The following is a 13,405-nucleotide window of genomic DNA, read 5'->3' as shown; positions in this document are numbered from 1 at the left end:
AAAAATAAAATAGTTTAAATATTTTAATAAATGATATAAAAGATTAGAGAATCATGGATTAGCATTATTGATATATATTTTCAAGCGCCAATGATTTTAAGCATTCAATATCCATAAGAGAATGAATCATAGAAATGTATCAGGTTAAGAACATCTCTCATCTAAGAAATCTAACTAATCCAAGTTAAGCCTAACTAATCCAAGTTAAGCCTATCCATCAATATGGATTTCATATGATGGAAACATATAGATCTCACATGAGGATTAAAGAACTAAACCTAGATAATTGATAACATGCATACATCATTCATCTCATCATTTAAAAAATTCAATCATCATAATTTATAAAATCATTAAACCAATGTGCTTCCCTTTTAGCTTGGGCTAAAGGGAACTAGAAAAACATAACTAAATCGTAAAAATAAAAAGCAACAAGAAAGTAAGAAGAATAAATAAATAACTTGTAAAGAAAAACAAGAACTATAAAACTTGAAAGCTATCTAAAAACCCTAGAAAAAACTCTATATTTTGCCCTTAAATGCTCTGAAAATTGCTTAGAAATGTCTTGAAAAGCCCTATTTATAAGTGGGGAACTCCCTCTTTTAAACAGGTTTGAAAAATTCAGAAACCGCCTCAAATTTTCTCATTCTGTGTAGGTTCCACGTAAACCCTTCGATGACATTGAACTACTTTTGATGTAATCTAAGACTAGCTTCGATGTCATCGAACTGGTTTTGATGTCATCGAAGACTGCATCCAATTTGTCCTGCAACCAAACTTGATTTTTCTGTAATTCTTCGATGTCATCTAAGCTCAAATCCTACGAATTGCACTAATTTATGCATTTCCTTCATTTTTCACTTGGTTTTCTTTACTTTTAGGGTCTTGAAATCTTCAATCTTAGTCTCCAAATGGTCCATTTTTTTACTTGGTGATTCTCGAGCATCAAATCCATGCTTTTAACATTCTTTTCAATTTAAGCTCTTAAACTCACCTTGCAACACAAACATGTATAAAATATACCATTAAGCATTATCATATTCATAAAACCAAGATATAATGGGGGAAAATATGGAATATTTGAGTCTCAACACACCCCCCAACTAGCATTTTGCTAGTCCCGAGTAAAATAAACGAAGAAAAATAAAAATAAGAATATAAACTAATTCTAGAAAGATTAAAACAAAAACAAAAATTCTAACTACACCACTTTTGCAGGTAATCTCGATTGCATTTAACATATGCAACAAGCCCTTAAACCCCTAGGTTTCCCTTAATGGACGATTTATAGTCTTGTGAAGGTTTCCAGAAATGTTACCCGCAAACATTAAAAATATGGAAAATAGTTCAAAATTTAGAAATTTAAACAATTATGTCTCCATTCATCATATGAATTCCAAGACAAAGCAACACTTGTCCTAAGTCTAAAGTTAGAATCTCAATTTTCTAATCCATTACATCCTTGAGTTCAAAGACCTAATCAAAATTTAAAATAGTTATGATCCAATATGCTTAGATGCTCAGTGACACTAGTCTAACTTTAAGAAATATGCATGTTCCCTATCCAAACTTATTTCAATCATCCTAAGAATATAAAATCTCTAGTTATCTCATTTCCTTCATGCCCCTTCTTCTTTTATCATCATATGCTCATTATTATAGACCACCCTTAGATGAAGATTCCCACCGGGTTTACTTCATAACCTAAGGTATCATACTTGTAATGGTAACAGTAATGGATACTTAAATATCCTTACTCCGGATTACTAACACGATTGTTATGGTCATTACATTCATGCTTTATAATAAAATTTTCTTTTTTCCATCACTTTTTTCTTCTTTTTTTCAATATTCTCCATTTAAAGTATATGCTAATGGTACTAGTTCATTCAACCGTGTTTGAATCAAAATTTGTTATTCTAATTCACATATCATATTCCTCACTTAGTTAGCTAGGATGTATTGTGAATTTAGTACATCAAATGACAACTCACTCTAAACTAGTGATTAGATAATCGAACTCAAGTTTATAATTTTCAGCTATCAGAATTCTGACTACTATCAACCTATACAAGTATTAACTTTGCCTTTGGAATTCGCATAATATCATGTTCACATTCTTGTATAAAAAAAAATTATTTTGAAAATGTTGAAAAAATATCCCATAAACCAGAAAAAAGAAGCTCAAAACCTTAAAAAAAAAAAGAAAAAAAAACACAGATCACATAGGTGACTATCCACACCCCCAACCTAAAATCTACATTGTCCCCAATGTAATGATACATGTAATGTCGAGAATAATAAAAATAAAAGAAAAGGTGGATAGTACCTGCCATAAAGAAACGTACATGCTAAGTGTCACGAAAAAAATGAATATTATACAAATCCTATACAAATGCTCCATTAGACTAGGAGCATCAATCCGAATATTTTGGCTCATGAAGAGGGACAGACTCCCCTCTCAAATGAAAGTTTTTCACATAAGGCTTCAATCTTTGACCATTTACCTTGTACACATTGCCTTCACATGGATTCTTAATTTCAATAGCCCCATGGGTATAAACATTCTTCATAATGAAGGGGCCTGTCCATCTTGATCTTAACTTTTCTAGAAAGAACTGGAGATGAGAATTGTACAATAGGATATTTTGCTGAAGTTCAAATTTTTTCCTTAGGATGATTTTGTCATGAAAAGCTTTGGTTATCTCTTTGTAGATTTTAGAATTTTCATAGGAGTCTCTCCTCAACTCCAATAATTCATTCAACTCCAATTTCTTTTGTCCACTTGCTTGGTCCATATCAAAGTTTAACTTCTTTTGCCCAATATGCCCTATGTTCCAATTCCATAGGCAAGTAGCAAGCCTTCCCATACACCAATCTGTATGGGGAGATTCCAATTGGGGTCTTATAAGTAGTCATATAAGCCCATAAAGTATCAGATAGTCTGATGGACCAATCTTTCCTATTTGACCTTATAGTTTTCTCCAAAATGTGTTTAATTTTCCGATTAGAAATTTAAACTTGCCTACTCATTTGTGGGTGGTATGGGGTGCTCACTTTATGCTTGATGCCATATTTCTTCATCAAAACTTCAAAAATCTTATTACAAAAGTGAGACCCACCATCACTAATGATGGCCTTTGGAGTTCTAAATCTAGAAAAAATATTTTCCTTGAGGAATAGTATGACCACTTTGTTATCATTGGTCCTACTTAGAACTGCCTCAATCCACTTGGAAACATAGTCCGTACCAACCAATATATAAAGAAATCCAAAAGAAGATGGAAATGAGCCCATAAAATCAATACCCCAACAATAAAAAAATCTCCAATGATAAAATAGGGGATAAAGGCATCATGTTGCATGGGAACACTCTTCCTAATCTTTGACATCTATCACAAGCAACACAGAAAGCATGAGTGTCGTTAAACATGGTGAGCTACTAAAAACCACACTTCAGGATTTTTATAGTGGTTTTCTTAGCAGAAAAATGGCCACCACATGCTTCCATGTAGTAAAAGGAAATAACACTCTGAACTTCATCCTTTGGGACACAACGTTTAAAAATTTGATCAGTCCCATATTTATATAAATACGGGTTATCCTAGAAGAAGTTCCTAACCTCTGTTTCAAAACGCTTCCTATCTTGTGACTTCCAATAATATATCATTTTTCCCGTCATAAGATAGTTCACTATATCTGCATACCAAGGCAATTTGGAGATCGCAAATACTTGTTCATCAGAAAAAATGTCCTGGATATGCATCTCTTTAGTGGAATCATCTAACACCAATCTAGAAAAGTGATCGGTCACTACATTCTCTACTCATTTCTTATCTTTTATCTCTAAGTCAAATTCCTAGAGTAGGAGGATCCATCTCAAACGTCTCAGCTTTGCATCCTTCTTAGATATTAAATATTTCAAAGCTGAGTAGTCTATGAAAATGACCACTTTGGATCCTAACAAGTAGGACTTAAACTTATCCAAAGTAAAAACTACTGCAAGTAATTCCTTTTCAATTATTGAGTAATTCACTTGGGCTAAGTTTAAAGTTCTACTCGCATAGTGAATAACGTAGGGCCGTTTATCTTTTCTTTGACCTAAACAACCCCTATGGCATAATCACTTGCATCACACATTAGTTCAAAAGGAAGTGTCCAATCTGGTGGGCGCATGATAGGTGCAGTGGTAAGGGATAATTTAATTTTATTAAAGGCACTTGCACACGCATCTCTACACTTAAATGGGACATCCTTTTGAAGAAGATTAGTCAAGGATCTAGTAATGGTACTAAAGTCTTTGATGAATCTTCTATAGAAATCGGCATGCCTTAGAAGTGATCTAATATCTCTAACAGTTTGGGGAATAGGTAGATTAACAATAATGTCCAATTTTGAGTGATTTACCTCGATTTCATTTTGAGAGATAACATAGCCCAAAATAATTTCCTTTTAAACCATGAAATGACACTTCTTCCAATTTAAGACAAGGTGCTTCTCTTCACACCTAGATAAGATGAGATAAATTGTCGAGGCATTCCTCAAAACTACTCCCAAATACTGAGAAATCATCTATAAAAACCTCAAAAAATTTCCCAACCATATTTGAAAAAATACTTAACATATACCGTTGGAAAGTTGTTGGGGCGTTACACAATCCAAATGGCATCCATTTGAAAGAAAACATGCTAAATGGACAAGTGAACATGGTTTTCTCTTGGTCTTCTAAGGCTATCTCTATTTGGTTATATCCGGAATATCCATCAAGAAAACTATAGAAGGAGTGACTTGCTACCCTCTTTAAAACTTGATCAATGAATGGTAGAGGGAATTGGTCCTTCTTTGTGACCTAGTTTAATTTTCTATAATCAATGTAAACACGCCCACCTATGGTGACACGTATTGGTATGAGTTCAGTATTAGAATTTTACACGATAGTTATTCCGGATTTCTTTGGGACTACTTGAGTTGGACTCACCCAAACACTATCGGATATTGGGTAGACGATTCTCATATCCAACAATTTGATCACCTTATTTTTTACAAATTTCATCATGATTAGATTGAGATGTCTTTGAGGTTGTCTAATTGGTTTTGTGTCCTCATCGAGGTGGATTCGATGGGTACATATGGAAGGGCTTATACCCTTAATGTCAGAAATGGTTCAGCCCAAGGCTCCTTTTTTGGTCCCTTAGAGCATTCAACAATTTAATCTCTTGATCCTTGTTTAAAAATTAAGAGATCACCACATGATAAGTTTTATTTTCACCTAAGTATACATACTTAAGCTCATTTGGTAGTGGTTTTAAATCAAGCTTTGGAACATTGGTTGGTGATGACAAAGGTCGAAAGTCCTCAATAAATAAGATTTGAGTATGCGGTCTCCATCGGTATCTACTAATGTCCTGGGTGGTTGCTCTCATTATCATTACAAATTTTAGCAAGCACTTTTTCTAAATCAATTTTTTTTAAGTCCCTAAAGACTTTAATCAATTCCTTAGATAAGCTAGGTTTCAATTCATCTTCCTCTATCAAGCAGTCCATAAAATTCAGCTCATGGATCTCATTATTGTCTACGGGCTACTTACATAGATTGAAAATATTGAGCTCTAAGGTCATGTTACTAAAAGACAACTTCATCATTCCATTCCTGCAATTGATGATTACATTTGAAGTTGCTAGGAATGGATGGCCTAAAATAATGGGAACTTGAATACTAGCATTTATATATGGTTCAATGTCTAGTTCAATAAAATCCACAGGGAAGTAGAATTACTCCAATTAGACTAACACATCCTCCAAGATTCCCCTTGGTACCTTAATGAAACGGTCAGTGAGTTGGAGTGTAATCGTGGTTGGTTTCAGTTCGCCTAACCCTATTTGTTGGTAAACCGAATAAGGTACTAAGTTGACACTTACCCCCAAATATAGCAAAGCATGCACGATTTGAAAATTTCCAATAATATAAGGAATAGTGGGACTTCTTGAGTCTTTGTATTTGTGTACGACCCTTTTCTGAATGATAGCGCTCACTTTCTCAATGAGGAAGGCCTTCTTGTGCACATTTAATTTGCTCTTTACAGTGCACAAGCCCTTGAGATATTTTGCATATGATGAAATTTGTCTAATGGCATCAAGCAGAGGAATATTGACAATAACCTTTTGGAGCACATCCAACACCTCTTGATATTTCATGGGGATGATCAAGTTTAGAAGTCTAAATGGGAATGGAACTGGAGGCTCATGTGACTTAGTCTCTTTATCATTTTGTTGTTGTGACTCTTGAACCATAGTAAGTTTATCATTCTCTTGATACGGTGGCTCATCCTCAAATATTTCTACTTATTGCATTATCTTGTTATCGACCTCTTTTTCGCTTCTTAAGGTAATGATGACCTTAGTTTGTTCATGATGTAGCTCGCTTGGATTTGAGTCTCCAATGAAATGTGTATTTCTAGGGTTTGACACAGGTTGAGAAGGAATGGTGCCTTTTTCCCTAGCATTTAGTTGAGTCTCAATCCTAGCCACAACCGTCTTTAATTCCCGATTTAATTGGATTAGAGACTGATTCATTTGTGCCTGAGAGTTCATGAATGCGGTCAATGCATCCTCCACAGATGATCGTTTTGGTGGGGGCACATATGGTGCATTGTTAGATGCCCTAAAGAAGTTGTTTTATGTAAGACCTTGAGGTGCATTAGGCGCATTAATTTGTGGTCCATTCTTCCAACTAAGATTACGATAGTTACGCCAATTTGGAATGTACATATTTTTGATTGGTTGCATAACTGACCTTTGGTAGTTATTTATAACATTTGTTTGCCCATGCTCATTCGTGATATTTTGTATAACTGGGATTATTGGACAATCCTTTGTGTCATGGTCTGCACCACCACAAATGCTACAAAAATTACCTAAGGAAGTGTTTTCTTTAACCATATCAACCTTCCTAATTTTCAAGCTTCGACCTTTCTAGCTAATACAGTGAATTTTACATTAAGGTCGTCTTCCTCTATTAGGACATATATCCCCACTTTCTCTCTAGGAATGAGTCTAGTTTGATCTGGTTTAGCAGGGACATCCTATGTCTGAGTATTATCTGCTAACATGTCTAGAAAATTCCAAGCCTCATTATGATTTTTATCAAGAAAGGTTCCACCACACATCATCTTTATGAACTGACGGGTATCCATGGTGAGCCCCTTTCAGAACACATCAATCAAGTGTTATGGTTCATAACCATGATGTGGGCAAGTGAGTAGAAGGTCTTTGAAGTGCTCTCAAGCTTGGAAAAACAGTTCATTCCTCTTTTGGGAGAACGACATGATTTCATGTTTTAGTGCATTTATTTTGTGCTCGTGAAAGAATTTTTTAAAAAACTCTCTACTTAAGGCTTGCCATGTAGTGATGGTATGAGGTCTTAGAGAGTTGAGTCATGCTTTGGCACGATCCTTTAGAGAAAATGAGAATAACCTAAGTTTAAGTACATCCTTATTGCCATTGTTTACTTTTAATGTTGTAATCACTTCCTTAAAGTCCTTGAGGTGCAAGTAGGAGCTTTCAGAATCCAAGCCATGAAATTTAGGAATCAATTGAATCATACTTGACTTAAAATCAATGTTCCCTGTCTGAGCAAGGAACACTATGCAAGATGGTAAAGTTCACGTAAAGTCTGTGGTTGGTATAACACATTCCTATGAATTTCATTCTCATCCTTAAGAGGAGTGCATTGATTTTCTCTATTTATAGTTGGATCTGACAGATTTGGATTTACATTATCAACTGGGTCTATCATGGAATCTAACTGGTGTTGACTATCTCTCCTAAATGAATGATTAAGGCCTGAGACTAGTCCACCTTTGGAGGGGAGTCGATTGTTTTGATCTCTACTCAAACGGGACATAAATCATACACACCACAAAAAAAAACACAACTTCAAATAGCGAGTATGATACTTAAAGTAAAAACAAAATAAATCCAATAACCTAGGCTGCAGAGTCAACCATAAGGGTTCAATTCACAAAGTAAAATAAATCAACAACTCAAGTGGTAGAGCCGACCATAAGGGTTTAAACCACAAAGAAAAATAAATAAAAAGAAAGTAAAACTAATGCAAAAAATTAAACTATGTTAATCTGAAAAATAGATTTAATGGATGATCTTTATGATTAAACAGCAACTGTAATACAACCATAGTACTTGGGTGATAAAATCTCAAGTAGGAGCAACCTTATGTCATAGTTAGTGCTTGAAAGACCCAACTAAATTTACTTTCAAAGTAAAATAGAAAATCTATAAAAATTTTAGAGGGTTTAGAAGAGAACTTACTTGTAAGACCCGACCTGAGTTCATGTGTGTGCATGTGTGTATAGGTATACATTTCGTTTCTCTTGGTCTCACGGTCCTACCGGTCAAATCCTAGTGACCAACGACCCTCGGATAGTGTTTATGGTTATCCTTAAGTCTGGTCATGTAGACCCGACTCGGATCGAGCTGAAACCTATGCCATCTTGTTCGCATCATCGTTGCGGTTCCGATGATGCGTCTTGTACATCCATCTAATGTGTAGATCATAAGTTGTATGCATTTCATTTTTTAGCCCTTAATCATGATCATGTGGCCCACCTAGGGGTGGTGTGCATGAATTTTTAGGTAGTCCCATCTTTTAGCACAACTTACAACACACACACCACACACACACTACCCAAATCCCATGTTTTACACTACCCATCACTCATACACTACCCACGACCCTAACCTATAGCCTCCCTTAGGTCCTCTTTTGCTAGCCTATCATTATCTCTCTAACCAAAGCTCCATTTCTCAAGAGAAAAGGCTGAAATTTCTCTTCCCTAAACAAGCTACAATCATTTCCTTCCTACAAACACTTCTCTCTCTCTCTCTCTCTCTCTCTCTCTCTCTCTCTCTCTCGCTCGCTCTCTCTCTCTCCCCCTCTCATTTTCCCTCTTTTCTTTTCTTCTTTCTTGCTAGAAGAAGGTGGGACATCCCTATAAGTGCTATGGTTTCTTGCTCCTGTGATTGTCAAATTTTGTAGTGCTAAAACCACAATCTGTGTCTTGTGTAGCACATTGATATATCTATTCAAGGCAATGCATCACATGTATAAGGACAATGCTTCAAGTCAAGAACAAAGATCTACTTCAATAAATGCAAGATCAAGTACATTATTCACTCCTTTAAGCTTCAAAATTCAATGTTTTAAAGCGACATCGAAAGATAAGTCAACAGTTCATACTTAAGACTCAAGGTGAAGTACAACTCAAGTACTACAAAGTCAAGCTTTAAAAGATCTTACATTCAAGCTTCGTTATGTGTCAAAATCTCAAGCTTCATGGACTTAAAAGATCGTCTATCATCTGAAGAAAAGAAGTTTCAATGTTCATACATCATGTCCAAGGTATGAAAGACCTTAGATTGACTTTAGGGTAGGTCATTTTGAATACATAATTCAAATTAAATCATTTTATAAGTGTTTGGTCTGTTCTTCGACTAGTCATGGACTCTGTTCGACTAGTCCTAGCACTGGCTCGACTAGTCTAAGAAATTTCACAACTAGTCCTAAGTTTGTTTAAAATTTTCAGAATTTTTTGTTAATCCACGACCAGTCCTGGAGACTGCTTGACCGGTCGTGTGAACAGTGTACGACTCGTTCACAACCAGTCCTGCAGCTACGACTCAAAGTCCATCAACTATTCCAGGCTCCATACGACCAATCGTGGACAGGTCATGACCAATCGTGGAGGTCCCTCGACCGATCGTGGATGGCCTACAACCAGTCGTGGAACGGCTTTATCTAATCACGCTCAAAATTTTAAAAATCCGTTGGTCCTACGACCGGTTGTGAACGTAACTTCTGCAACTATAAATAGACGATGATTTTCAGAGTATTTTATTCAATTCAAGTATAATTGAGACATCACTCTGAGAGATAAGTTTGTAAACTTCTTAAGTTATGTTGTGCATATCTAATATTCTCTTTTATTGGCTTTTTATATTTGATTTTGTATTTTGCATTCCAATCTGATTTAAAAGAGGGATTGAAGTATTCCCACTTCTTGGAATCAAAATCAAATAGAGCTAGCCCAACTTAATTTAATTTAAAATTAATTTAGAACCTAGAACCATTTCATAAGTGAGTGTGGACATTGAACTTCTATATTCGAACTTCTACTCCAATTTGGTTCTTCCGGGCTGCAACAAAAGGAGAATATCAGGTATTTTACATTATTGTAATTTCCTCTATTTTGGTTTCTTTTGAGATTAAGCCAGAAAAATCTCATTCTTTTGGTTATCTGAGGTGATCCAGAAAACTCAGAGTGTGGGGTTTTTGAATTATGTAAGCCCACTTGAAAGACACAATTGTGAAGGTTTTAGGTAAACTTGGAAAAACCTGTTTTTATAGTGAATGCTAATATCCACTGTGTGAGGATATTAGGAGTGGAGTAGCTGTGTGGCTGTTGGTTAATAGTTGGTGTACACACAGGTGAACCACTATAATTCTTTGTGTTTTATGGATGTGTGGTTTATTTTCTATATCTTTTATCATTCAAGATTGTGGGATGTATTTGTGAATGTGAATGTTGTAATCTTTTACATTTCAAACATTGTGGAAAATGTTGTAATAGCTTAGATTTCCTTTCTAGCTATTTCCTTTTTATTCCTCTTTAATTTGAGTTTTTGATACATAAATCGTTCTAGTAAGGTTGCCCTGCCATAAACCCTTGGTTTTTATGGTGTAAGGTTGTCCTTAGAACAATATTTGTATTAACCTCTTAACACTAGAATTTTGAGGTTGCTTTACATTTTTGTATTGTGGATTGTTTATAGTGTTATCTTTCCTTTAATTATTTTATTCCGCTGTTATTATTTTAATTTAGCATAGTCCTATTCACCCCCCCCCCCCCCTCTAGGACATATAGCATGGCCTTTTCAAGTGGTATCAGAGCCTAATAGCTCATTTTAATTGTTATTTCTTTTAGATTAATTTCCTGAGCTAATTGATCTGAGATATTTATAAGATGTCAAATTTTGATAGTCTATCAGTCACTAGGCCTCCACCATTTGATGGCTCCAATTATGCCCATTGGAAAGCCAAAATGAGGATTTTCCTAAAATCCATGGATAAGAGCATGTGGCAAGCCACAGTGACTGAATAGACCCCTCCTACCACTAAAGTAACTGGTATCGATGGATCCAAATCTATGAGAGTAACACCTTATTTTTCTTGGACCACTCTTCAGAAAAGTGAGAGTAGTGCCAATGCAAAAGCACTAAATGCAATCACTTGTGCACTATCACCAGATGAATTCAAAAGATTTATATCCTGTGATTCTGCAAAACAAGCCTGGGATATTTTAGAAATGACACACGAGGGAACATCAATGTCAAGAAATCTAAAGTCCAAATCCTCACAACCAAATTTGAGGAAATACATATGGAAGAAAATAAAATGTTGATGGATTTCTATACTAAATTAAATGACATTGTGAACTCTATGTGGGGTCTTAGTGATAAAATTTCAGAAAGTAAAGTGTGTGCAAAGATACTACGCTCACTACCTGAACGGTTCAACTCAAAGGTGACCGCAATCCAGGAACTTCGTGATACAAACAATATGAGGGTAGAAGAACTAGTTGGTTCTTTACAGACTTATGAGTTAATTTTTAAAGCTCCTAAAGGAAAATCAATTGCCCTTAAATCTTCTAAATGTTTTTCTCAAGAAAATTGTAGTAATTCTGATTTAGAAAATTCTGAAGATGATATGGCCATGTTAGTTAAAAAGTTTTACAAAATTTTCAAAAGTTAAAAAGAGGGTTGATTTTCAAAAATCAAATGATAAGAATAGATCAAAATCTAAAACTTGAAAATCTTTAAAAGACAGTCAATGTTACAACTACTATAAATATGGGCATTTAGTAAACAGGTGTCCTAAAAAGGATAAAACTAAAAAAGAAAGGAATGTTGGCTACTTGGGATGAATCTTCTAACTCTGAAGCCTCTTCTGAATCAGAAGATTCTGAAACCGAATCGGGAAATGAAGTCAAAGCCCTTATGACTCTAGCCAATTTTTCTGATCATGATGATTCAACTAGTGAAGAAAATTTGAATAGTGATCCTGAAAATGAAGAAGATCTTCAAGATGCTTATAATGCCCTTTACAAGGAAAGTTGTAAAATTACTGTAAAACTAAAACTTCAAAAGGAAAATTTTTCAAAACTTACAGAAAATTTTGATTATCTTATTTTAGAAAAATCCCACATTTCAGATTGTTCTGAAAAAACTGAATGCGATTTAGATTTCAAAACCTCCTTTATTGTAAATCTAAAATCTGAAAATGAAAAACTAAAACTTGAAGTCTCTTCACTCTTGAGTTTAAAGGATACATGGAGGTATGCCCAAGGTGATCGAAAGTTAGAAAAGCTTTTGGCTGGATCAAGAAAATGTGACGACTGATCCGGTTTGGGCTACGACAAAAATATTCCTCCCAAACATAAGAATACTCCACCCAAATTTGTGAGAGGGGAGTCTTCAAACTCAAAAGGGAAAAGCCTTAATCAAAATCATTTTAAAAATGTTAAGTCTTTTCAAACTTTAAAACCTAGAAGTAACCATATCAACTATAAAAATTAGAATCGTAATCCTTTAGCTAAGAAGATTGTTGATTTACTTAAGAAGCTCTTAAAATCTAACTCAATAGGTCAGTCTTATAACAACTATAATCATAAGAAGACCAACTAACTTCTAAACCCAAAATAGTTATGAAATGAGTTCCTAAGGTTACTTGTTTGGTTGCCCACACGGCTTTCAAAGCATCAAGCCATTCAAAGTGGTACCCAGACAGTGGATGCTCCAGGCACATGACTGGTGACAATGGTCTGTTCACCACTCTTAAAGACATGACTGATGGTTCAATCACATTTAGTGATGGTAGCAACTGCAGGATTATTGGCCAAGGTACGGTTCAACTTTCTAACCTCCCTTTATTTGAGAATGTCTTATATGTAGAAGGTTTAAAACATAACTTATTAAGCATTTCTCAAATATGTGATAAAAATCATAGCGTAAAATTTTCTAACCTAGGGTGTGAAATTTTAAATAAAAACGGTTTTGTAATATTAACTAGTTGCAGAACTTCTGAAAACTGCTATATTGTAAATGACTCTAGCTCATTTAATCAATCATGTTACATGGTCCATACCGATGAGACCAAATTATGGCATAAACGCCTTGGACATGTACACTACCGCAATTTGTATAGATTGAGTAAAAGAGAACTGATAAGAGGTCTACCTAAATTATAGAAAGTAGACAAAATGTGTGGCGAATGCTAGATTAGCAAGTAAACTAGGAGTGCTCACAAAAAGGTGGACTCCAATGCCACATC

This window comes from Magnolia sinica, chromosome 6 (assembly GCF_029962835.1).
Source record: "Magnolia sinica isolate HGM2019 chromosome 6, MsV1, whole genome shotgun sequence".
NCBI classification, from domain to species: Eukaryota; Viridiplantae; Streptophyta; class Magnoliopsida; order Magnoliales; family Magnoliaceae; genus Magnolia; species Magnolia sinica.
Note: the sequence above shows the minus strand (reverse complement) of the source record.